Raw genomic sequence first — 27,880 nt, 5'->3', positions numbered from 1 at the left:
CAGAGCCGGTAAGGAAGATGCTAAAAATCATTAGCGTAGGAGATGGATAATTCCAATGAATGATAGATGTACAAAAGCTCTCTGATGCTGATGATAACTACTTCTAGTAAAAAGCTTATTAAAGCCACTGGTCAAAAGTTGAAGTCGCCCCAGATGTGAGGATTGGAGAGGTGTAGGATTTCTTAAGATTAATTAAGTTTATTCCTTAGACATTTATATCTCAATATCACTTTAGGATATGGAGTTCATCTAGTCTTCCCCACCCCGCCCCAGCTAGTCTTATTACCAGGTTTAACTGCTCAAAAACACTGAAATGATTGTGCTTGATTGTACCCATAATTTTATCCTCACTGAACAAAATGACTTACCATACCATTAAAAATGGAGTCCCATGATAGTTAAGAAAATAAATGATATCACAGGTATTTTGCTTTTCTTATGCTTATTGATGCTAATGTATTTGAAATGAAAGTGAAAAAAATGGAGACCTAAAAGTGTGCACATTATTTCAGCTGTTTAGTTTTTTCAAAACATATCCACTAAGTTCCTACATAGAAATCCTCAAATTTCATTTTGATAAAATCCCCCTGTGCTTATGATTTCAGAGCAATCAATCATCCTTTAAACAGTTAATAAAGCATACATTTAGGCAAGAAGTCTGAGGGGCAGATATATGTATGAATTTAACTCTGCAATTAAATGAGAAGTTCAGTAGTTAGAAAGGGGGCAAAGTTCACCTATTCTGGTTTTTAAAATCTATCTTATATAGGGAGAAACTCAAAATTATACAGTGCAAATTAGAGTTGAAACTTGTATGTCAAACTCCTCATGGATGAAGATTGAAATATATTTCGGGGCTAAGAATGACCATATTTATAAAATTTCTATTAGAGAAATCAGCAAATAAATCATGTGTGCATGTATTTAGAATTCAGCATTACTATATGCCAAGCAAATGTTTAGAAACCCCAAAACTTTTCTCCTAAATTTGATTTTAAAACGACACAGAGAGCCAAAATTTTAGTCTAAAATTTTAACATGAAAGCTTAATATGTACATATTTAAGACTGAAATATGCTGCAGCTCTTCTGGGATCATGAAATGGTAGCAAATAAATCAGATACATAGCCACATTAATGCAGGTTGTGGTGATTAACAGATAAAGTACATGAATAATAGGTTATAAAATTATTGGCATAAACATTAAAATATTTCTATATTCAGATTGGGATACAAACTAATATGCAATTGGTAGTAATGAGTTCAGAATCAGCTTTATCATGAGCATGAAAAAGCTATAGGCACTAGAAATGAAATGTAATATAATAAAATAGTGACACAGGGATTCCCTGACATCATAAATCAATTGAAGTGAAATCTGTTAGGCACAGTGAGCGTTTATTATAAAAGGCTTGTATCCAGAAGAAAAGAGGTAAGCATACTCCAATAGTTTGCTAAATAAATAATAATTGTATAACAAGTAAAAAAAATGAAAATGAGGTGCAATCTTGGATCAGATTCTAGCTTATTTAAGTTTGTTATTTCCACTAAAATGTTAAAATACACATTTTAAGTGTATATTAACATTTGAAGTAGAGATAGGAGCAATGAATAGGGATTTAAAGGCAGAAAAGTTAACATGAATTTTTAATATCTGGCTCTCCCAGTAAGATAAGTATTATTAAAAAGATGAACCTCAGGGTGGCTTGGTCGCGTAAGCACCCAACTCTTGGTTTTCACTCAGGTCGTGATCTTAGTGTTGTGAGATCGAGCCCTATTTTGGGCTCCTTGCTGGTGATGGAACCTGCTTAAGATTCTCTCTGCCCTTACTCTCTCTCTCTTTCTCAAAAAGAAAAAAAAAGTGAAAATCTCCTCTTAATTTTTCTTCCCTCAGTCCCTTCTTTTTCTGAGATCTTAACCCCTGCATCTGATGCCATTTGGAAATTGATTCTCATGTTTTGATTAATTGTTGTTAACTATTTGACCTAGACTAACGTTACAGTTAAAAAGCAAATAGAAAGTAACCTATTTGCTTTTAGATACTGACACTGAACAATGTGGAAGAGTCTTATGGTGACAAGAATTGGAAAGCAGCTGTGAGAGACAAGTAACATTTACTGTATAGCTCCATTTTTTGGTTACCCATCCCAATTTGGACTGGCAGCTTAGCCAGTTTTAAGCAAGAACTTACCTACATGAGACTTTACTAAGTTCGAAGTCAGCATGCAGATGTTTTTGTTTGGTTGGAAAACCTAGACAAGAATAAGAGATTAAAATAGAATAAATCCTCAAGTTTCCCACTTTCTTTTTTCCTCTTTCATCCTAAAATTAGTCTAGTTCTCAGCCTAAAGATCACAGCCAAAAACATCCTGGATTTCTAGTCTGAGGTATAAAAGAAAAACACAAAGCAACTTATCTTGTTATACTAAGTTTATATAAACCAAATAAAATTAGAAAATAATACAGGATAATCATGGACAATAATACAGGATAATCATGGACAATTTGCATAAATTTTGTCCCATGAAGTTCATCTGGAATTTCTTTCTGTGATAGTAATTTTTTTAAAGCAATGATTTTAAAAGTTCAAGAAGTATCTTGTTATCACTTAGATCTGCTTAAAATAATTCTCTTTCTTTCCTGGTTTCATTGATTTTATTAATTAGTCAAGTTCAACAGACTTATTTTCCACAGAAATATCTTAATAGCTTATTTTTATAACTCAACTAGTCAGTTTTCATGCACTTATACATTTTAAAGAATCAGCCTTTGACTATATGCCAAAATCTATGGTAAATTAATAAAAAGACATATTTATTTTTTCAAATAGGAAATTTTATCTGTATTCAAAATAAAAAGCAAACTGATTATCAGGAAAATAAATTTGATGTACTTAAAATTTCAACTATTAATATTTAAAATATGAAAACTTTTGGGCCTTTATTTTAAAAGATGGCTAAGATGGATACATAATTTTTTAAAGGAATATTGATTTAAAAATTAATCATTTTTATAGAAATTGAAATTTAATACTTAGAATGAAAAGCAACACAACTCATCAATGCCAATTGGAATATTAGAATAAATTATAATATTTTTAATTTTGAAAAAAAAATTTTGCTATTATGTCCTGGTGCTATTATCATGAATCACATATTCTTGAGGCACAATTTGTCTTTATGGAGGAATACAGAATTTCCTAAAATTAAAATGCATGTGTTATGATGAATTCTGTCCTCCAGAGGGCAGTGCAGTACAAACTCAGAGGATACAGAATGCAAAAAAAAAAAAAAAAAAAAAAAACACCCAAAACTAAACCTAAAACTCCAATGTTATCCAATTTCATTTTATTCTAGTGGTAAGGACAACTTGGCAAAATTCTTAGGTTTTCTATAATGCCAAAACTCCTGGCTGAAGATAGAAAATATTGCCAATTATCAAATTATTTTGTCAATCAATTCAATTTCCTTAATGGAAATTGTTTTAAAAAATAGATTTATTTATAAATTGATCTTCTATTGATAGGATACAGGGCATTAGGTTTTATTTAAGAAGACGGTTGACGGTTGAAGTCCCAGAAATGGTTCTGGGACTCTGCAAGGCTTTGTTTCAGTTTGTATGAGCTCCTTAAAAAAGCATTACTTCCCTATATTCCCACACACAATAGAATACACATACTCTATTTTATGAATTTATCTTTTCCCTCCTTATGGCTCTCCAAAATCCTTTTCAAAACTAAAAGTTAAATCTACTTACTGCAAATTATAAAAGCAAACATAATTTTTATACCCTCAAGGATAGTTCTTGCAAAACTCCTAAAACCTTTGCGCTCCTGTTGGGTACTATTTAACAAATGCCAGGTAATTTTAAACTTCAAACTCTAGCCATCCAAGGTAAGGACATTAACCAAGCTCTAATACCATGCTAAAGAATTAAAATACTTGCCATATGCCTTATATTATGTTATTTTATTTAATCGTTAAAACAGTCCCATGATTGGGTATTAGTACTTTCCCATTTTATAGGTGAGGGAAATGAGTCATAAAATTAAGCAACGTGGCTGATGTTTCACAGCTATTTCCCGGAGAATTAGAAAGGAAATTCTGATCTTTCTAATGCCAAGCAGTTTTTGTTTGTTTAGCTGACATGCTATGTTACATTAGTTTCAGGTGTACAACATAGTGATTCAACTCCTCTGTATATCATAATATGTTCACCAAAGTGTAGGTACAATCTGTCATCATACAACCCTATTACAATATCATTGGCTAATATTCCCTATGCTGTGCCTTTTATATCAGTGACTTATTCATTCCATAACTGGAAACCTGTATCTCTCACTCCCCTTCACCCATTTTGCCCACCCCCACCCTCACCCTCCTTCCCTCTGGCAACCATCAGGTTTGGTCCCTGTATTCATAGGACTGATTCTGCTTTTTATTTATTTATTCATTTCTTTTGCTTTTCAGATTCCACATATGAGTGAAATCATATGATATTTGTCTTTCTCAGTCTGACTTATTTCACTAAGCATAATACCATCGGTTTATCCATATTATCACAAATGGCAAGATCTCATTCTTTTTTTGGATGGCTGTGTAATATTCCACTGTGTGTGTGTGTGCATGTGTGTGTGTATTTTATCCATTCATCTATGGATGGACACTTAGCATGCCTCCAAATCTCCAATATTGTAAATAATGCTGCAATAAACATAGGGGTGCATATATCTTTTCAAATAAATGTTGTGTTTTTAACCATTATTTTATTTTGTCTCTTGAGTTTGGAGTGATTAGTATTACAGTATGACTAATACTATGCTCTAGCCAACTTTTGTAAGTCCACTCAGATGAAGTTTAATGAAGATATGTCACTCAGAAGGTAATTGAGTCACATGTACCGTACCAATTTGTGTTCAGAGAAATTTGTGTTTAACAGTGATTCTCCAAGTGCCATCCCAGATCACAGCATCCTGGGAACTCATTAGAAAGACAGTTTCTCATGCCTCATTTCTTCACCAGGAAGAAAAGAAAGACTCTAAATTACAAGAAAGTCTTATTAATGGAGAAGACATCAATTTAGATCTGTATAACAAACCTTACTTTGGTATATATAATTTTCCTGGTAACCTCCAGGTTACCCATAACTGGGCCTTCCTGTTCTTCCTCTCCCAAAGTTTTCCTTTTTTGTCTAGCTGAAGACAGTATTTAAGATGATGGATTAGACTACCTCTGAAAGTTACCTTTTTTCCCCCTGGGTATCTCCCATGTGTATATGAGGTACACATGTTAATAAATATATGATCATTTTTCTTATTGCTGAACTTTTTATTACAGGGGTAAGCTAAGAAATCAGAAGGATAAAGGGAAAATTATTTTCCCTCTCCATACACTAAAATTGTCAAATACTGAGGGTAAAATAGTGAATGCCAAAACCTGGGGGTGGGGGGTGGGGGGTTACTATTCAATAAATATAAAGTTTCAGTAATGCAAGATGATTACATTGTAGAGATCTGTTCACTGTACCTATAGTTAACAGTACTGTATTATACACCTAAAATTTTGTTAAATGGGTAGATCTCATTTTAAGTGTTCTTACCACAATTCAATTTTTTTTAAAAAAGATTTTATTTATTTATTCATGAGAGACAGAGACAGAGACATAGGCAGAGAGAGAAGCAGGCTCCCTACATGGAGCCCGATGCGAGACTCAATCCCAGGACCCCGGAATCATGACCTGAGCTGAAGCAGATGCTCAACCTCTGAGCCACCCAGGCGCCCACAACTCAATCTTTTAAAAATACAAAAAAAATATATAGTCACATCAAATAAATGCAGTTTGTACCTTGCTTGAATTTTGATTCAAACTAGCCTACTTGAGAAGATAATTTGGAGATAACCAGGAAAGATTGAAAAGGGACTGAATATTAAATAATAAGAAATTATTACTATGATTATGATATTATTGTTCTATTTTTAAAGATTTTATGTATTCATGAGAGACACAGAGAGAGAGGCAGAGAAATAGGCAGAGGGAGAAGCAGGCTTCTCGTAGGGAGCCTGATGCAGAACTCGATCCCAGGACGCTGGGATCATGCCCTGAGCCAAAGGCAGACACTCAACAGCTGAGCCACCCAGGCATCCCAATTGTTCTTTTTTTTTAACTTTTAAATCTTTATCTGTTAAAGATTCATACTCAAGTACTTATAAATGAAATAATAGTATACGGGATTTGGCTTAAAATACTCTATTCAAACTATAAAGAGAGATAAAATAACGATGTTGATCATTTTTGAGGCTGAGTGATAGGTATGTGGATTTTTATTATTTATTTTTGAATGTTTGAAAATTTCCATAATTAAAGATTAAACCAAAGAAATAAACAAAGACCTCTGCTTGTCAGAACTCTTTGTTAACACTGCAGACTTACTGAAGAATGAGCTATATGTATGAAATTCATCAACAAAATGTTTTCAGTATAATATATCATTCCTAATGTCTAGTGAATTCAAATAATATGAAGGTGCAGTTGATTCAAAACTTGTAAACTCATCTTTGTTCACAAGACAATGGAAATGACCAAAATACATGGAGTTGGCTTTAGTAATAGTTTATTCCAAGTCACACTATTTGAGAATCTTGATGAGAAAGACTATTGAGTTCAAAGTTAGAAGCCATTATTATCACAGGCAGTCTGCTTCTTCTCTGAAGAAGAAGAAAAAGAGGAAGAGGAGAAAAAAGGAAAAAAAATTGGCATTATAAAGCAATCTGTTCATGTCCCAAGCCATTTACCTGGCTGTTTGCATTGCTTGTCAGAAGAGCATTTGTATATTTCCACCATGGCATGAGGGGCAGGCCACCCACCTGGTGCTAGTGACAGTAAACCCCTGGTTATTGGTCTTCTATAGCTAATATCTTTTTAGCTTTTATCAACTTGGAACTTGGAGAAGCCAGAATATCCAGTCTTAGTGTCTCAGCCATCTAGTCCCTTATGGGGACATACCCTCTTCCAATTCAGAACTGAGAGTACAAAAGGTTGATTTGCATGTTATCATAAATAACTTAGCTAAGACATTAATATGTTTACTGATCTGCTTCAGCTTCCTTATATAAGCCAGACTTTAAAGATTTGAAACTAATTCTACGTACGCAAAAATTATTATTCTTTATTGTTTCTGGTCAGCCCGGGTGGCTCAGTGGTTTAGCGCCACCATCAGCTCAGGGCCTGATCCTGGAGACCCGGGATTGAGTCCCACGTCAGGCTCCCTGCATGGAGCCTGCTTCTCCCTCTGCCTGTGTCTCTGCCTCTCTCTCTCGCTGTGTCTCTCATAAATAAATAAATAAATAAATAAATAAATAAATAAATAAATATTTTTAAAAAATTATTATTGTTTCTGTTTGCTTGACAGTTGCTTTTGGTGGGATGAATGCTAATAGATATTGTCCAAGATAATATTACTTTAAATTTGATTCCATGCTTTACTAAGCCTTTTTAAAATAAATATCCATGTGCATTGCTTCTATGAATTTGACTACTATAGATATATCATAGCCATGGAATCGTGCAGTATTTACTTTTCTGTGGCTGGCTTATTTCACTTAACATAGTGTCCTCCAGGATCATCCATACTGCAAGTGGCAAGATTTATTTCTATTTTAAGTCTGAACAATGTTGCATTCCAAGTATATATCCCATGTTATTTCTCCATTCTTCTGTTGGTAGATGAATGGTTTGTTTCCATAAGTGGCTACTGTGGCTATGCTGCAGTAAACATGGCAATGCAAGACATCTCTAGACATGGGGTGGGAGGGGTTAGGAAGTTGTTCAATGGAGTAAATTTTCAATTATGGTAGATGAAAAACTTCTAGAGGTCTCTGTACTACATAATGACTATAGTTAACAATATAATATTAAATACTTCAAAATTTGTTAAGAGGTTAGGTCTCATGTTAAGTATTCTTACCATTGGAAAAAAAACACAAGCAAAACATTCTTTGGAACATGCTGGATATGTTTATTAATTTGAGTATACTGGTATCATGGACGTTTGCCTATGTCCAAACTCATCAATGTCTGCATGTTAAATCTGTGCAGTTTTTAATACATCAATTATACCTCAATAAAACTGCTTTTAAAAATGGCTGCTCTAGAAAATAAAATAAAAGTTAAATTAAATTAAAATAAAATAAAAACCCATAGGTTTATTTCTTTGCCAATTCAATTCAGTGGTACTGCACTGAGTACCTCATACATGCCAAACTTGGTACGAGGTGAATAGAAATACAAAGATCATTAAGATATAATCTCTCCCTTGAGAAACTTATAATTCATCTTCTTGGGATCAGATTGATGCTGGGACATGTTAGAAAATGGCCCTGTAAATGTGGGGGAAGAAAAATTTTACTCTCCCCTTCAATGTTCTCTCGCTGGTCTAAGACTCAATTGGCATGAAACAGATTAAGAGAGAAAAGGAAGCTTATTTATGTGTGTATGGAGGCCCAATAAAAAAATTGAGACCCAAGAAATTACTAAAGCATGAAGTTTTCAGACACATTAGAGAAAGAAAATAATTCTATGAGGCATTGACAAGGACAAATACAACTTACGTTTAGGAGCTTCAATTAGTAAGGAATTCTCAACAGAATTTGGACTGGCATAGTACATCAGGAAAAGTAACAAGGTTTGCTTTTATAGGCTTCTTTGGCCCTGTATTCCTACCTCTGAGGATAAGGATGACTGTCTACCTCCCGGTACAGGGTGGGTAATTTTCACAGGTAAGATTGATTTCTTGCTTTCTGGAGACAAAGGAGGATCAAAGTGTCTATTTTGCATTGGCTGTTTCTTAAGTAATCTTAATTCAAAATAAGATTAAAATATCGAGATTAAAAATATATAAGATTAAATATGCCAAGTTGGCATATTTGGGGGCTGCTTGCCCTGAGCCCCAACATAAATAAATAAATAACTGTAGTGGAATACAATAAGTACATCCCAGGAATAGTGCAGATAATAAGTAAATAAACAACACTTAGAAGTATCAGTGCATGATGAGGGCCCTATGGCCTTTGACAAATGAGGTAAAAATAACAAACATCCCAAAGCTTAAGAAGGCATATGTTATTTCCATAAATACATTTGAATAAAAAGTTACAGCTGTAATGTATAATATGGTAGCCACTGGCCACGTGTTTACTTAAATTTCAATTAATTAAAATTACATTTAAAAGATCAGTTTCTTTGTCACTTGCTCTATTTGAAGTCCTTAATAGCTCTATGTGTTTACTGGTTACTGTATTGAAGGGCAAAGGGCATTACCATCATTGTACAAAGTTCTAGTGGACTGCACTAATTTACAGTGCAAAGATTTATAACCTCAGACTCTAATGTGCATGAGAATTACCTGGGTATCTTGTACAAATGTTAATTCTAATTAAGAAGGTCTGGGGTGGGACCTGAGATTCTGAATTGCTAACAAGCTACTGGATGACACTGATGCTGCTGGTCTATAGACCATAATTTGAGTAGCAAGGATCTATATTATTCCATGAACACTAACAAAAAGTAATGTGTCAAAGGGACCTTTTTAACCCTCCTTTGCTCTGAAGGAATATTTCTTTTAATAGATACATGGAAAAACTTAGATGATTATTATGCTCTTAATAGAAAGAGTTTTTCTTCTAAAATATTTGAGGTTATATGTTATAATTCAATCCTATCCATAATAAGGTATGCAAGTCCCTACATGTAAAAAACTTCAGTTCTGAAACATAAAATGTAACAAAAATATCTATGCTTTAACTATACACAACCATATCCCTCCCTCCCTGATTCTTGGTGTTCATGAATTTATTTAAAAAAAAAGTCATTTTTAAATTAAATTAAATTGGAATTTATTTACTCATTAAAATTTTAAGACACTTAACTACTGCTCTAATAATGCCACATTCACTTTTCTCATTTGATTATTTCATTTCTTTTTTCCTTCAGATATAGATATTTTAAAATTTAAATTCAATTAATTAACATGTAATGTATTATTAGTTTCCTTCAGATAGAGGTTAGTGATTCATAAGTCTTATATAATACCCAGTGCTTGGGACACCTGGGTGGCTCAGTGGTTGAGCGTCTGCCTTCAGCCCAGGGCATGATCCTGGAGTCCCAGGACGAGTCCCACATCAGGCTCCCTTGCATGGAGCCTGCTTCTCCCTCTGCCTATGACTCTGCCTACCCCCCACCCCCGTCTCTCATTAATAAATAAAATCTTAAATAAAAATACCCAGTGCTCATTACATCACATGCCCTCCTTAATGCCCATAACCCGGTTACCCCATCCCCTGCCAACCTCCCCTCTAGTAATCCTCAGTTTGCTTCCTATGGTTAAGAGTCTTATGGTTTGTCTCTCTCTGATTATGTCTTCTTTTATTTTCCTCTATGCTCCTCTGTTTTGTTTCTTAATTTTACAGATGACTGAAACCATCTGATAATTGTCTTTCTCTGATTGAGTTATTTCACTTAACATTATACCCTCTAGTCCCATCTTCCATCTACATCATTGCAAATGGCAAGATTTCATTTTTGATGGCTGAGTAGTATTCCACTGTGTGTGTGTGTATATGTACAGTGTGTGTGTGTGCGTGTGCATGTGATATCACATCTTCTTTATCCATTCCTCTGTCTATGGACATCTGGGCTCTTTCCATACTTTGGCTATTGTAGACATTGCTGCTATAAGCACTGGGGTGCAGGTGCCCCTTGGGATCACATCACTACATTTGTATCCTTTGAGTAAATACCTAGTACTGCAATTGCTGGGTCACAGGGTAGCTCGATTTTCAACTTTTGGAGGAACCTCCATACTGTTTTCCAGAGTAACTCTACTAGCTTGCATTCCCATCAACAGTGTAAGAGGGTCCCCCTTTCTCCACATACTTGCCAACATTGGTTGTTTCCTGACTTGTTAGTTTTAGCCATTCTGACTGGTGTGAGGTGGTATCTCATGGTGGTTTTGATTTGTATTTCCCTGATGCCAAGTGATGTTGAGCACTTTTTCACGTGTCTGTTGGCCATTTGTATGTCTTCTTTGGGGAAATGTCTGTTCATGCCTTCTGCCCATTTCTTGACTGAATTAATTGTTTTTTGGATGCTGAGTTTGATAAGTTCTTTATAGGTTTTGGATAGTAATCCTATATCAGATATGTCATATCTTCTCCCATTCCATAGATTGCCTTTTAGTTTTGTTGATTGCTTCCTTTGCTGTGAAGAAGCTTTTTATCTTGATGAAGCCCCAATAAGTTCATTTTTGCTTTTGTTTCCCCATTTTGCTTTTGTTTCCCCTTTTATTTGGAGACACGTCTAGCCAGAAGTTGCTGTGGCCAAGGTTGAAGAGGTTGCTGCTTGTGTTTCCCTCCACAATTTGAGGGATTTCTGTCTTACATTTAGGTCTTTCATCTATTTGAGTTTATTTTTGTGTATGGTGTTAAGAAAATGGTCCAGGTTCATTCTTCTACCTGTGACTGTCCAGTTTTCCCAACACCATTTGAAGAGACTGTCTTTTTTTCCAATGGATATTCTTTCCTGCTTTGTTGAAGATTCGTTGACCATAGAGTTGAGGGTCCATTTCTGGGTTCTCTATTCTGTTCCATTGATCTACGTGTGTTTTTGTGCCAGTACCATGCTGTCTTGAAGATTACAGCTTTGTAATAGAGCTTAAAGTCTGGAATTGTGATGCTACTGGCTTTGGTTTCTTTTTCAACATTCCTCTGTCTATTTGGGTCTTTTCTAATTCAAATTTACATACAAATTTTAGGATTATTTGTTCCAGCTCTGTGAAAAATGTCGATGGTATTTTGATAGGGATTGCACTGAATGTATAGATTACTCTGAGAAGCATAGACATTTTTACAATATTTGTTCTTCCAATCCATTAGCATGGAATGTTTTTTTATTTCTTTGTGTCTTCCTTAATTTCTTTCATTGGTGTTCTACAGTTTTGTGAGTATAGATCTTTTGCCTCTTTGGTTAAGTTCATTCCTAGGTATCCTATGATTCCTAGGTATCCTATGGCTTTTGGTGCAATTGTAAATGGGATTCACTCCTTAATTTCCCTTTCCTCTGTATCACTGTTAGTGGGTAGAAATGCAACTGATTTCTGTGCATTGACTTTATATCCTTCCACTTTGCTAAATTCCTATATGAGTTCTAGCAATTTTGGGGTGGAGTCTTTTGGGTATTCAACATAGAGTATCATGTCATCTGTGACGAGTGAGAATTGACTTCTTCTTTGCCTATTTGGATGCCCTTTTTTCTTTTTTGTTGTCTGATTGCTGAGGCTAGGACTTCTAGTATTATGTTGAACAACAGTGGTGAGAGTGGACATCTCTGCTGTGTTCCTGACCTTAGGAAAAAAAGCTCTGTTCTTCCCCTTTGAGAATGATGTTTGCTGTGGATTTTTTTTGTATATGGCTTTTGTGATATTGAGGTATGTTCCTTCTATCCCTTCACTATGCAAAGTTTTAAACAAGAAAGAATGCTGTATTTTGTCAAATGCTTTTTCTGCATCTATTAAGAGGATCCTATGGTTCTTGCCCTTTCTTTTATTAATGTAGTGTATCACAATGATTGATTTGTGGATGTTAAAACACTCTTGCAGCACAGGAATAAATCCCATTTGGTCCTGGTGAATAATCATTTTAATGTACTATTGGATCCTATTGGTTAGTATCTTGGTGAGAATTTTGGAATCCATGTTCATCAGAGATACTGGTCTGTAATCGTCCTTTTTGGTGAGGTCTTTGGTTTTAGGATCAAGGTAGTGCTGGCTTCATAGAAAGAGTTTGGAAGTTTTCCTTCCATTTCAATTTTTTTTTAGAAATAGCTTCAGGAGAATAGGTATTAGGTCTTCTTTAAACGTTTGGTAGAATTCCCCTGGAAGCCATCCAGCTCTGGACTTCTGTTTGTTGGGAGATTTTTGCTTACTGCTTCAATTTCCTTGCTGGTTATGGGTCTGTTTAGGTTTTCTATTTCTTCCTGTTTCAGTTTTGGGTAGTCTGTACATCTCTAGGAATGCATCCATATCTTCCAGATTGCCTAATTTGTTGGCATATAGTTGCTCATAATATGTTCTTACAATTGTTTATATTTCTTTGGTGTTGTTTGTGATTTCTCCTCTTTCATTTATGATTTTATTTATTTGGGTCCTTTCTCTTTTCTTTTTATAAGTCTGACCAGGGGTTTATTGATCTTATTAATTCTTTCAATGAACCAGCTCCTAGTTTCATTGATCTGTTCTACTGTTCTTTTGGTTTCTATTTCATTGATTTCTGCTCTAATCTTTATTAATTCTGTTCTCCTGCTGGGCTTATGTTTTATTTGCTGTTCTTTCTCCAGCTCCTTTAGTTCTAAGGTTTAGTTGTGTATTTGAGACCTTTCTTGCTTCATGAGAAAGGCTTATATTGCTATATAATTCCCTCATAGGGCTGCCTTTGCTGCATCCCAAAGATTTTGAATAGTTATGTTTTCATTTTCATTTGTTTCCATGAATTTTTAAAAAACTTTTATTTATTTATGATAGTCACACAGAGAGAGAGAGAGAGAGAGAGAGAGAGGCAGAGACACAGGCAGAGGGAGAAGCAGGCTCCATGCACCGGGAGCCCAACTTGGGATTCGATCCCGGGTCTCCAGGATCGCGCCCTGGGCCAAAGACAGGCGCCACCCAGGGATCCCTCCATGAATTTTTTTAATGAACTTTAATCTCCTGGTTGAGTAGGATGCACTTTAGCCGCCATGTATTTGAGTTCTTTCCAAATTTCCTCTTGTGATTGAGTTCAAGTTTCAAAGCATTGTGATCCAAAAGTATGCAGGGAATGATCCCAATCTTTTTGTACCAGGTGAAAAATAATTTGTGTGACCCAGTATGTGATCTATTGTGAGGAATTTTCCATGTGCCCTTGAGAAGAATGTGTATTCTGTTGCTTGAGGATGGAATGCTCTGAATATATCTATGAAGTCCATCTGGTTCAGTGTGTCATTCAAAGCCTTGTTTCCTTGTTCATCTTCTGCTTAGATTATCTGTCCATTGCAATGAGTGGGGTGTTAAAGTCTCCTGCTATTATTATATTATTATCAATGTGTTTTTTTAATTTTATAATTAATTGGTTTATATAATTGGCCACTCCCATGTTAGGACACAAATATTTACAATTGTTAGATGTTTTTGTTGGATAGGCCCTTTAATTATGAGATAGTGTCCTTCCTTATCTTTTATAATAGACTTTGGTTTAAAATCTACCTTGTCTGAAATAAGGATTGCTACCCCAGCTTTCTTTGGATGTCCATTAGCATGATAAATGGCTTTCCGCTCACTCACTTTCAATCTGGAGGTGTCTTTGGGTCTAAAATGAATGTTTTGCAGATAGCATATTGATGAATCTTGTTCTTTTATTCAAGTTGATACCCTGTGTCTTTTCATTGGGGGCATTTAGCCCATTTACATTCAGAGTAACTATTGAAACATGAATTTAGTGCCATTGTATTACCTGTAAAGTCACTATTTCTGTATATTGTCTCTGTTATTTTCGACTCTCTCTTTGCTTAAAGGATCCTCTTTAATATTTCTTGCAGGGCTGGTTTAGTGATCACAAATTCTTTTACTTTCTGGTTTTCCTGGAAGCTTTTTATCTCTCCTATTTTGAGTGACAGCTTAGCTGGATAAAGTATTGTTGGCTGCATATTTTTCTCATTTAGTACCCGGAATATATGATGCCAGTCCTTTCTGGCCTGACAAGATAGGTCTGCTGCTAGTCTAATGTTTCCACCCTTGTAGGTTACAGACCTTTTGTCCTGGGCTGCTTTGAGGATTTTCTCTTTGTCTTTGAGATTTGCAAGTTTCACAGAGGCATTCTCTGTGCCTCCTGGACTTGAATGCCTGTTTCCTTTCCCATATTAAGGAAGTTCTCCACTATAATTTGCTTCAATATATCTTCTGCCCCTCTCTGTCTCTCTCTTTTCTCTTCTGGGATCCCAATTATTCTAATATTGTTTTGCCTTATGGTATCACTTATCTTTCGAATTCTCCCCTCTTGATCCAGTAGTTATTTCTTTTTTTCCCTCAGCATTTTTGTTGTCCATAATTTTGTCTTCTATATCACTAATTTTCTCTTCTGCCTCATTTATCCTAGCAGTTAGAGCCTGCATTTTTTATTGCATCTTATTAATAGCTTTTTAAAAATTTTGACTTGATTGACATTAATTCTTTATTTCTCCAGAAAAAGGATTCTCTAATGTCTTCTATGTTTTTTTTTCAAGCCCAATTAGAAGATAATTATTATTTTGAACTCGAGTTCTGACATCTTACCTATATCCATACTGATTAGGTTCCTGGCAATCAGTACTGCTACTTGTTCTCTTTTTTGAAGTGAGTTTTTCCATCTTGTCATTCTTGCAGATAGTGGTGACTCACTTTTCTCTTTGTAGAGTTGCTGCTATTCTTTTCTTAGATCCTCGGTTGAGTTAGCAGGTGTTCAGAATGATTTGATAGCTACCTAGCTGAATTCCTGGGACCAGACAAAACTAAAGTCTCCCACCCTCCTGCCATCTTGGACCAAAAAAACTGATTTCTTCATTTCAAAGCTTTGCTTTTCTTAGTATTTTTACTAGTTATTATAAGGGACTTCATGAAAAATAATTTAAATTTAAAATAGGGGATTCATTCTTGTTCCAAATAATAGGGCTATTATTATAATTTAGGAGAGCTTGAAGAATGAACATACTCCTAATTCCTAACAGAATGTATGCCACTTCTGTTTCTGCTCCCAATTACTATCTCATTAAATTCAACTAGGAAATATCATTCCACTGTCAATTCAAAATATCCATTTTCCTAAAACAGATCAGGCATAACTTTTTTTATTCAGTATTTCAGTGCTGACATAGTTCTCTGGAAAACTCTTAATTGGGTTTTGATGTTGCACATTGTTTATCAGTATGGCCTCTAATCCCATGCAAAAACCAACAGAAAAAAAAGCAACATACCAAAATAAAACAAAACAATATGAGCAAAAAGTGGGACTATTTTCATTCTTCTTTTACTTTAGAAGTGTGTAGACATTTAACTGTTCCATAATCTCTTAGAGACATTCCAGTTTCCTTAAATTGGGGCTTAATGACCTGACATTATTATTTTTATTTTTTATAAACTTTTTTTTAAGTTAAAGATTTTATTTGTTTATTCATGAGACACACACACACAGAGAGAGAGAGAGAGAGAGAGAGAGAGAGGAACAGACACAGGCAGAGGGAGAAGCAGGCTCCATGCAGGGAGCCCGATGTGGGACTCGATCCAGGGTCTCCAGGACCACACCACAGGTCAAAGGCAGCACTAAACCACTGAGCCACCTGGGCTGCCCTGACATTATTAATTTAAATAGCCCATGTAATAATATATGCCTAAGAAAAAATACTTTTACTAACCATCGAATCACAAGGAACTTAGAAAGTCATATTATGTATTTCCCATCTACTGAAATTATCCAGATTAAAAAGCCAACATAAGCAGGAAATTTGTTTCCTACTAATATGCTGAAAAGATAATCTATTAGTCACTCTTTTCAAATTGCCAATTGGCTACTTAGAATCTTCCAGTCCTATAATTTACTGATCTGGACAGAATACTATGAAGAGGAAAGAGTGAGTGTTCAGGGAAATAAAGACAATTATAGGTAGACTAGGGAAAGTTAAGCTCAAGCCTTTAGTGAGAGAAGGGATGCTTGAGATTGTATGCAGAGACTTGCTGCTATTTGGTTAAATTTGAAACCATTCTTATCTGGTTAAGTTTGAAACCATTCTGCTCTTTGGTTTTCTTTCAGCTGTGTATATTAGGAGGACCCTGTGGACCAAACTTCCTATGTTTATATTGGCCCACTTAAAACCATGGCACGAAGAATTCTACTTCATTTGGTTCTCACTTTAATCAACGAATCCTGGACATCAGAGTATAAAAATAAGGATGAACAGTAATAATGGGAAGCAAGGCATAACAGAAGAAAGACTGGAGGTGGTGGGAAGCAAGCAAGCAAGCAAACAAATGCTCCCCGAAAAGTGTGTCTTCATAGGTGAAAAAAACTCAAAATAAATTGACTTATTAAATTAGGCTTCCTGAGCAGTCTTCTTTTTGTTCTCAGGAATGTAGAAGAGAAAGTCTGAGATTGGTAGAATTTCGCTCGTCTACCCGTGTTTGCTTGCTGTTGTTTCAATCTTTATTAATCATTTTATAAAACAGAAGTAATTCCTGAAAAAGCATAATTTTCACAATAAATGACTAATTTATGTTGTAGAGAGATGCTCTGTCAAGTTGATGGACTCACTAAAGGAGATAAGGGTTCTTTACAATAAATTGTTATCAGAAAGCAGAACAAATCAATATAAAATCTATTTGTTCATGTACTCAATAAATGCAATAAAATGCTTTCCTCCTCCTTCAGCAAATGACCTTGTTTCACAAACACATAAAATAGAACAAGTGTGGATCACCAATGAAGATTTCCATTATGATCTAATAATTTTTATATTAAGAATACTTGTGAGCTACAATCTTGATAATTCAGGGATTGCAGATGTCCTTATTTTCTCTCAAGAGGATCCCTAGTAGGTTTAATAGCCGGCTCTCTTTATGCAAATGTGTGTCTGCACATACTTGATTTGAAAGGTTTCTCAAGTTTCTACCAGTTCAATAGTAGTTTTTCTACTGCTATATCAAGGTGCTACTTCAGCATTTCAGGAGTTTAATGACAAGGGAAGAGATTACTTAGAAGACAAGGAGAGCCTCTTCATAGATAAAATGAGACAGCCAAGATATTTGGCCAAGATCTTGAAGCCAAAACCTAAGTTTTTGTGAAAGATCAGAAGAGAGAAGAGTGAGTGAAAATCTTTTTATTAACAAAGGCTTTAGTGAACCCTCCCACAACTGAGTTAGATCATGTGAGAGATACCTGGCTTACACTGATTGATATGTTTGTTTTAGTTCATTTATCCCTTTTTTAAAAATTTCAATTAACCAACATATAGTACATCATTAATTTCAGATGTAGTATTCAATAATTTATCAGATGCATAGAATACCCAGTACTCAGCACATCATGTGACCTCCTTAATGCTCATCATTCAATTACCCTATTCAACCTCCCACCACCCCTCCAGCAATCCTCAGTTTTTTCCCTATAGTTAAGAGACTCATGGTTTTTCTTTCTCTCTGATGACTTCCCATTCCGTTTTCCCTCCCTTCCCCTATGATACTCTGCACTGTTTCTTATATTCTACATATAAGTGAAACCATGTGATAATTGTCTTTCTCTGATTGACTTATTTTGCAGAAGACATGAACAGATATTTCTCCAAAGAAGACATACAAGTGGCCAGAGACACATGAAAAAATGCAGCACATCACTTGGAAAAGCAAATCAAAATCACAAGATACCACCTCACAGTTCATATACTCTTGCCTAAAAGACCTGGATGGTGATTTATTTTCCTTGAGTGATAATATGAATCTTGAATAGTTTTCTCAAAACAGGAAGCCCTTCCCAAATAGGAAGTATCTCTAGTCTAATTTCTAATTTCACCTACCTTAGCAAGTGAGTGTAAAGAAAATGTAATGAACATTTGTGTACAAATAATTTTACGGATATACATTTTAACCTATTAAGATAAATGTCTATAAATGGTGATGCTGGATGATATGGTAAGTACACATTTAACTTCAAAATATACTGCCAAACTGTTTTCTAAACACCATTCGCACCATTTAATTAACCCCATCATCAGTGCAGTGCTCCAATTACTCCACATCTTCAATAACATTTGTTATATTAAGTGATATTTGGCAACAGATGACTGGTTAAACACATTTTGTGTATTAATATAATGACTACTAATCAGCAACAAAAGGAAATAATCTATGGAAACAAAACAACATGGATATATCTAAAAAACATTCTGCTATGTGAAAGAACCCAGACACAAAAGGATACACAGTACATGATTCCATATTTTTTTAAATTTTTTTAAATTTTTATTTATTTATTATAGTCAGAGAGAGAGAGAGAGAGAGAGAGAGGCAGAGACACAGGCAGAGGGAGAAGCAGGCTCCATGCACCGGGAGCCCGACGTGGGATTCGATCCCAGGTCTCCAGGATCGCGCCCTGGGCCAAAGGCACATGCCAAACCGCTGCGCCACCCAGGGATCCCCTGATTCCATATTTTTAAAGCTTTAGAATAGTCAGAACTGGGACACTTGGCTGGTTCAGTCCGTTAAGTGTCTTACTCTTGATTTCAGCTCAGGTCATGATCTTGGGGTTGGGGGACTGAGACCCAGCATGGAGTCTGCTTGTCCTTCTCCCTCTGCTCCTCCCTCTCTCTCTTTCTCTCTCTCTCAAATAAATAAGATATTTTTTAAAAAGACAAAGGATAGTCAGAACTAATCTAGAGTTAACAAAAAGCATATCACCATATCACTGATTGCCTGAGGCAGAAAGTATGTGGTGGAAATGGAGGGATGACTGGGAAGGGCACAAGGAAACTTGGGTTGATAAAAATATTCCATATCTTGAATGACACAATAGTTACATAGATACACACATATGCCAAAATTTATCAAACTGTATAAATTAAAAAGGGCATATTAATTTATATATATATCAATAAGGTTTTTAAAAATCTAAAGAAAATCAACTAGATCTGAAAGTTAAAGATGAGGAGAAGCCAGAAAAAAAAGATAAGTGCAAAAAAATCAAAAACAAAAAAACCTCTATCTTGTAGCAAAGTGGGCCTCAAGAACTCTTAAACTCCCTGTTCCTCAAATGTGGCATGGGGAAGGGAAACCTAAGCTGTCACTTGAAGCCAAGTCTGTCAAGGTCCGTTGACAAGATGAATGTCTTAGGCTATTAAGGTAAGGAAGGCTCTAAGAAGGGTAGGAGGGAAATCTCCAAAATCAACTTCCTCTGGTTTATACAATTGCTTTGTCTGAACCTAGTGGCATTAATCTCTTCCATTGGCACTGTTTTTTTTGTTTTCTTTGATTTTAAATATTTGCAAAGTTATGCCACTTAAATCCACAGTTTGCATTGTTTTGGTGTCCTTAACCAGTCTCTCCCATTGGTCCTGGTTTTTGTGTGCAATTTCCCAATATTTATTTTGGGATATGATAACAGATCCTTGAAAATCTCTTTGCCATTGGTATATTCAAATATCTATTTTCCCAAGGTGCCTAATAATGCAAATATAGTAGTATATATTTTTACTATGATTCAGGATGTAAAAATTAGGGCTTAAGATGAGGGACTTTACAGTTATAGTCTTGAAATCATTTTATGCTTTAGCTAGAAAATACTGAGAAATGTTTAGTTGTAAATGGTTCAGTAATACTTTTTCAGAAATAACTCTTAATTGAATGTGGCATAAACATGAAGTTAAACAGATTTGTATTTATTACATCAAGACACAAGTATAAAATATTGACTATATATTGATATTTCCATCTAAAGAATACTAATTTCTGTGTCATCTGTGGTCTAGTTACTCAAAGTACATATGTGTAGGTGTATAAATATTCTCTTTGCATTTGTAAGTAATTAAATATGGACACATTTTCAACAGTTCCACTTGCCATTATTTTCCAGTATGACTGGAAAGTTACTTAAGATTAGAGAAAAACACCATTGATCTTTGTTTTACTATTTTGGATTCTCAATTTTTCCTTTCATGATACTCAGGCTTTATAAGTAATGGAGTGAAAGGAATAATTATTTTAGTTTCAAACTCACTGGATTCAGAGTTTTAAATCTAAGAATATTCAATTATTAAAACTCAGTCTTTAATAATGCTATGTACAGATAAAATTTAAGATTCATAAAAAAAATTTTTAGCAATTCTCATTTTCCTTAAATGACATATAAACACCAAGTGATTATATTTTATTATTTATCACTTATTTGCTAAACAAGATCGTATTGCTTGCATTCTTTATTTCTAGTTCTGTTATTATTCTTGCAAAGTCAATCCAGTCTAAGACTTCAAGCAGTAAAAAAGAGAAATGGCACATGTATTTTTTCCCCTCTGCCCAAATATAACCCAATCCTGAGGACTACTTAATGTACACATTATTTAATACTTCGAGCTTCGTAGGGACATTGAAGAACAAAGGAGGAGAATATAATGACAGCATGCAACCAGAAATGAAGAAAACTCTGAGTCAGCCATCTTTGTGTAGATCAAAGAATAAGAAACTTACCACTTAGACATCTCATTCAACTACAATGAATACTCTAAGAATGTAAGAATTGAGTCAGTGCCTTGGAAGTCAGACTTCCTGAAGTTACCATTATTATTTCTTCCCAATTACCTTAAGAAAATATATCTAGATTGTGTATATTACAGTATTTATAACAGGTCAGCCAGGCAACAGTTTTGAAGTAGCTGTCATTGTCAGCAACATGTATTATCTCAGTAGGCATTCCAGCTAGCAAACCAGGACAAATATATTACATCAATGTTTTGAACAACAATCATGTAAGATATTTGTTAGAGAAGTGTGTGTGCATGCTAATAAGAGTGTTCTGGTTGGACTGTAAAGCACATCACCACAGTCTCTCCATTTATGAAGTGTGTTCTAATTTTCAGTTTGAAATACAAGAAAATTAATATATCACAATATAATTTTTGCATAATCTTCAGTATTTAATATGTCTTAAAATTAGTAGAATAGATTAAGGTTTTTGTTTGTTGTAAGTAGGCTCCATGCCCAGTGTGGAGCCCAACGTGGAGCTTTAACTCAAAACTCTGAGATCAAGACCTGAGCTGATATCAAGAGTCAGATGCTTAACCAACCAAACCACGCAGGCACCCCTAGATTAAGTTTTTTTTTTAAGTTTTCTTCCTCCATTTAACCCATACAATTTAAGCACAAGAATAATTTTAATCAGTCTTTGCATATTTTTTATTAACTCATCCTTCTCTAATTATTATTTAGTTGAAGTTCTCTTTAAAATCGTCCTGCTCCTTATTTCTGCAGGACAGTGTCATAATGAGAGTGAAGGACACTTAGAGGACTAAGGATACAGTAATTTATAATTTATAATTTAATGTGACAAGCAGATGTTTCGTTTATTATGATGAAATTTTTTGGGAAAGGATAACTCACATTTTAAAAATATATGTATTAGTAGTGCAATTTTTAAAATTGCAAATGAATACTGTTATAACTTGTATATTCCCGAACCCTGTAGCATTAGGGAAGGGTTACTCTTCCTTTAGTACTCAACTGAAACCCCCAAGTTTCCATCTGTGTGATTGCCAGAAGTCCAATGCTCTCTCCGAGTGCTATATTTTATTATTTGTTCACATTTTAACATCATTGAAGTAGGATGTGTCCTACAGTCAATGGAATCTTGCAATCATTAATCATTGTCAGCCAGACAGCAGTTAATGATCACTGTCATTGTCATCACCCATGTGACTTTGGTAGATATTCCTAATGGCAAAACTGGCCAATGTAACATCTTAACATTCTGAACATGTCAATGTAAGAACACTTTGAGGAGGCAATAGAAGTTTTGTTTTGATACAAAATCTTTCTCAAGAGTTCCATAACAAGATGAAGAAAGCACCAGCTTCAAAACTATAATCATTGGCTGGAAAGAAAATCCCAGAATCAATAGTAGAGTCCTCTTTGAAGATATGCTGCATCACCAAGATAGTGGAAAAAACAAGGTATAGATGACTCTAAGTTCAAAAAACTGACTCAGAAGAGTCAGACTTACAAAGAAAAGAAATAAAGATATAAAGAAGCTTTATTACTACCTTACTAATTTTGTTCTCATATCTTTACACAGGTGCAAGAGTGATATGTAATAAAAATCTATGTTTAAGCCAATCTAAAAGGGCTTTTTCCTTAAGTATAAAATAAAAATCTAAGTTATAAGAAAACATCATAAGGTAGTTTAATTGGCAGTATCTTTTTCTTTGTGGCACAAAAAATAATGGTGTACCTTAAAATGTGGACATCTTAAATTCAAAGACATATAATATTTTTAGAAATTCACAGGGAGTTATTACATGCTCTGTCAATTAGTACTGACTATTCTTTGTCATCTTTCTTTTCTTTTCTAAAGATTGATTGATTGATTGATTTGAGGGGGGCGGCAGGTGGGACAGAGGGAGAGGGAGAGACAGCCCCAAGCAGAAACCACCCTACAAGGGGCTCAATTTTACTACCCTGATATCAGGACCTGAGCAGAAACAAGAGTCAAGAGTTGGATGCTTAACCAACTGTGCCACCCAGGGACCTCACCTGCCATCTTCCTAATGGTGTTAGCCCTCACATACATCATAGGCTGCTTCTCAAGGAATGTGCCTCCTCTAATGATACTTTGTCTTATGGGACACCAAAAACAGTGTTGATGTCTAGCCATGGCATTAAAAACTTTTATTGGAATCTTGTGAATATGAGTAAAAATGTAATGCCATACAAGAAATTTCAATCTGGAGTATTTTGATAGCATTGTGTTTAGAGTCACTTGCCCTGATTCTCTATAGAGAGGTCCTTCCTAGATATCTTATGAGATCTTCCTTCTTCCCTTTGTTGCAAGAAACAGCTTGCTTCACTAAATATGTTTAGCCATTATTGAAGCCTCATTGATGCTTAAAACACTTGTTGAGTTCAAAATAAGGGTAGCCTATATCACATTATTATGGGGAGTAATTAATTTGCTTATTGGCTAAAATTTATCCCTTCTAGAATATTTGTTTTTCTTTTTCATGACTAAAAAGACTATTAAAATGTGAGGTGTGTGCTTTCCAAAATGAAAGAACATTATTGTCCTAGAGATAAAATTCTGCTTCTACTAAAACAAGAGAGAAAAATATGAGGCAGCTTGTAAAAATAGCAGCTTGTTCCTGATACATAAAAAATTCTCTGGAAAAAAACATAACCAGAGGAAAAAAAATTTTAGAAACCTGATGACTTGACTTTGTTAATATATTTTCACTAAAAGCTAAATCACACAAATGGATGGATATTAAGAGATACTGATATCTTCTGAAAATGCAAGTGCATGAAACAGACTTATAAATGGGAATTGGTGAGACTTAAACACAAATTCTGCTTCCAAAGTCTTCAGAATGAAATAAATCAAGGTTGGTTAGTATTGTGAAATAAATAAAAATTATTCAACATGATTGATAAATAATGTAAATGAAAAAATATGAGCTACAAAGCAGCAGTTCAGCGTATCAAGCTTTAGAGATATAAGCTTCACCCAAAGAACTTGGTAAAAACTAGAGTACTAGATCCTACTCCATAATTATTTTGAGTTAGTAGGTCCACAGAAGGTCTGGAAATTTGCATATTTTGCTTACAAGAATATCAGGTGATTCTGATGCAAATAGTACAAGGTATTACATTAAAGGGAAAAAAAACCCTGCTATAAAACCTATGTCTCAAATAAGGAAAAAAATCCGGTAACATGTTAATAATAGCATGCCACAAATGGTATGATTAATTCGCCTGGATAGCTGAATACAACAATTAGCAGATTTATGATAAAAAATAATTAAAAACAATTTAGGCATCTAATGGACAAATTATTTATTAATATTTAGTGATCTTCAGAGAGAAAAAATCTTAGTATAATAATTAATAATTTAATTGCATTACTTGGGAAAATGTCAGTTATTGAAAGTATATGTAGACAGAACATCAATCTTGGTCATATAACTAAATTTAGTGTTCAGTGGAAATTCTGTAATTATTATCATTATATAACTAAAACATTGTCAATTGACTTTTCAAAGTTCCCAGGTCATGTTTAATGCATAAAGATACCGTCATTAACATATATAGTGTGTTCTGAGCAATGAAATTTTTTAACATTGAAAGGTGTGTGTGTTCTAATAAAAAGATGTTAAGAATTTTATTTTTATTTTTTATTATTTTTATTTTTATTTTATTTATCTTTTTATTCACTAATGTAATAAATGAGACAAATATTGTTAATTTTGTCAATTAAAAGAGTAAATTACACTATTTTATTCAAAATTATATTTAAAACTTAAACTTAAAACTTTATGTTCCCAGTTCTGCATCATATCAGGTTTCCATATTTATTTATATTTATTTATTTATTCATCAGGCATTAATTGAGCCCCTTCTATGTGCAAGGTGCTATGTTAGAATCTATAATAAATAAAATGTCCTTGCCTATAATATAAAAGAAAATTTTTGACATATAGAATAGACATTATGCTTGGCTGCTATAGTTTCTTTTTCTTATTCTCCTGCATGTAAGAAATATAATTTTTAGAACATGAATATGAAATCAGTTATCAATTAATATTTTAGACTCTCCATTACTTTAGCTGTAAAACTGGAAAAAATATTACCTACCTCATAAGGTTGTTGAGATATGAGAAAAATGAAGTAACGCATGTGGCTCATAGTAGGTACTATTGTTACTGTTACTATGTTGACTATTATTACTTTTAGTGTTCACAGAATATTTTGTGTTTTTAAATGCCAGGATAATAGGACTGTAGTCTTTTCTGGAGGAAATGTGTTCAGTCCCCGGAAAATTATTCTTAGATTTCAAGAGGGTCAGCACAAAGTGGATTAATGAGTTGAGACATGAACAGACTTCTAAAGTACAGTCTTTAAAAGAGAAATCTTGACATGTGCATTGAATTGTGTCACTGTGAAAAATGGCACAGCATCAAAATAAGTTCATTGCCCCTGGGTTCATCAGTTTAGTTTAGCATTAACCTAACTTAGGGTGTTAATTTCTCTGTGCTGAGCCACTATATTAAACTTCTAACCAATTTGCATTTCATAACACGGAGTCTTAAATAAATTACTCAGATTTCTGACTGATGGATATAGTATGCCCTGATTTAAATGCAAGAAGTAATTTCTGAGTGCCAGCTTTGTTTGATAGCATCACTTTTATATAGCAGGGGAAATCAGGTAGTTTATAAATAAAAGCTTTGTCCTCATTTCTTAAGAGACAGAATTGAAAGACCACTAATTCCAAGCCAATATCAATGTTTTGGGAGATAACTATTGGGAACTGTTGTATATAATTATTTAAGCTCTCATATTAGATTCTTATTAAGGACAGTCCAGGTGTTTTTTGTTTCCCAAATGTAACACTGCTTAATGGAAATCTATTTCTTCTTCTAATTTTTTGAACTTTTAGTTCCAGTACAGTTAACACAGTGTTATATTAGTTTCAGGTGTACACTGTAATGATTCAACAATTCTATGCATTACTCAGTTCTCAAGATAAGTGAACTCTTAATCCCCTTCACCTATTTCACTCATCCCCCCCCCAATAGCTCTCTATTTCTACAGCATTTCTTTTTGAGGTAGGTAAGTATACAAGTAGTAAAGACATTCAAATGTTGGAAGACCTTGAAAACATTGCTCATGACAGTCCTGTCAGTTTCTACTATTATATATATAATACATACAAATATATATTACATATACTATAAAAAAGGTTTAGTATTACAAACTTAGGTTTTGATAAAACTTTTTTTTAAGATTTATTTATTTTAGAGAGCAAGCACAGGGGTGAGGGGCAGAGGGAGATGGAGAGAGAATCTCAAGCAGACTCTCCACTGAGCACCACATGGGGTTCGATTCCATAACCCTATGGTCATGACCTGAGCTGAAATCAAGAGTCAGATGCACAACCGACTGAGCCATTCAGGCACCCCAGCAACATGCTTTATATTTTTTAAAAGTATTATCAGGGGTGCCTGGGTGGTGTAGTTGGTTCAGTGTCCAACACTTGGTTTTGGCTCAGGTCGTGATCAGGGTCCTGGGATCAAGCCCCAAGTTGGGCTCTGGACGCAGTGCAAAGTTGACTTGAGATTCTCTCCCACTTTCCCTCTACTACTCCCACTCATGCTCTTTCTCTCTTTCTAAAATAAATACATAAATCTTAAAAAAAAGTTTTATCAAAACTTAGGTTTGTAATACTAAAACTTTTTTTGCCAACTATTTTTGTCCTCCTGAAAACCTTTAATGTTCCGTGTGTGCCGCAAATATTTACTCCATATTTGCAATATTGAAGACGGAATCTAGTTCTCTTTCACTTTCTTTTAGTCTCTTTCACTTTCTGTTGCTTTTTTTGTCATTTCGTATGTTAAAAAAAACTTAACAAGACCCATTTCTCAACTGAATCCATTACATTTTCTAGGACTGCAGCAATATTAGTTTTTAAACAAAAGTATTGATTAAGTAAATAGTTAAAATATCTAATACAAAATATGTTGTCCCAGATAGTACATTAAAGATCAGTTTCTAAATAAACAACTGAAGTGCTTTGGAAGACCGGAAAAAAACAGCACTATTTACCTTCTAGGGGAAATATCTAATTGCTGCTGTAGAAAACACTGAATGTTTCCAAAAAAATCGAAGTTTGAGATCAGGGTTAACTTCAAACACAGTTAACTTCAAACAGCAACTCTTTGCTCTATGATTATTGCTGGGGTTAAAAAAAGTTCACAGGAAATCAAACTGAAGCAAACAATAAAGAGGGAGTCTCTAATCTTAGAAATTATATTTTCAATGTTCTTTAAAAAGCTTAAGCAATGTGATATTTTCAATATTTTTTCCTCCTTCAAGAATTCTCGAGATGAGCATTTCCAAGTATCTTATAGTAACACTAATGCTATAGATTTTTGAATTCTTGCCTTGATAAAATAAAAATGGAAATTGAAAAATTGATTGATAAACTCTGTATCTGCTGAGTTACATTCTTTTGTTTTATTTTCATTTACTTAACATATAGCATATGATTAGCTTCAGAGGTAGATTTCAGTGATTCATCAG

The 27,880-nt window shown here is 34.3% G+C and overlaps 1 long non-coding RNA gene across 2 annotated transcripts in view; it reads right to left on the bottom strand.

The window, feature by feature from the left end:
- The window catches only part of LOC102155481, a 134,395-nt gene that overhangs the window by 22,313 nt on the left and 84,202 nt on the right, over positions 1-27,880 (bottom strand). For both annotated transcript variants that reach the window (XR_005369742.1, XR_005369743.1), the window contains one exon: positions 2,192-2,252. This is a non-coding gene — a long non-coding RNA (uncharacterized LOC102155481). The remainder of the gene's footprint in view (positions 1-2,191; positions 2,253-27,880) is intronic.

The sequence above is a fragment of the Canis lupus genome, chromosome 14, assembly GCF_011100685.1.
Source record: "Canis lupus familiaris isolate Mischka breed German Shepherd chromosome 14, alternate assembly UU_Cfam_GSD_1.0, whole genome shotgun sequence".
NCBI lineage: Eukaryota > Metazoa > Chordata > Mammalia > Carnivora > Canidae > Canis > Canis lupus.
Note: the sequence above shows the minus strand (reverse complement) of the source record. Positions and strands in the feature narration are given on the sequence as shown.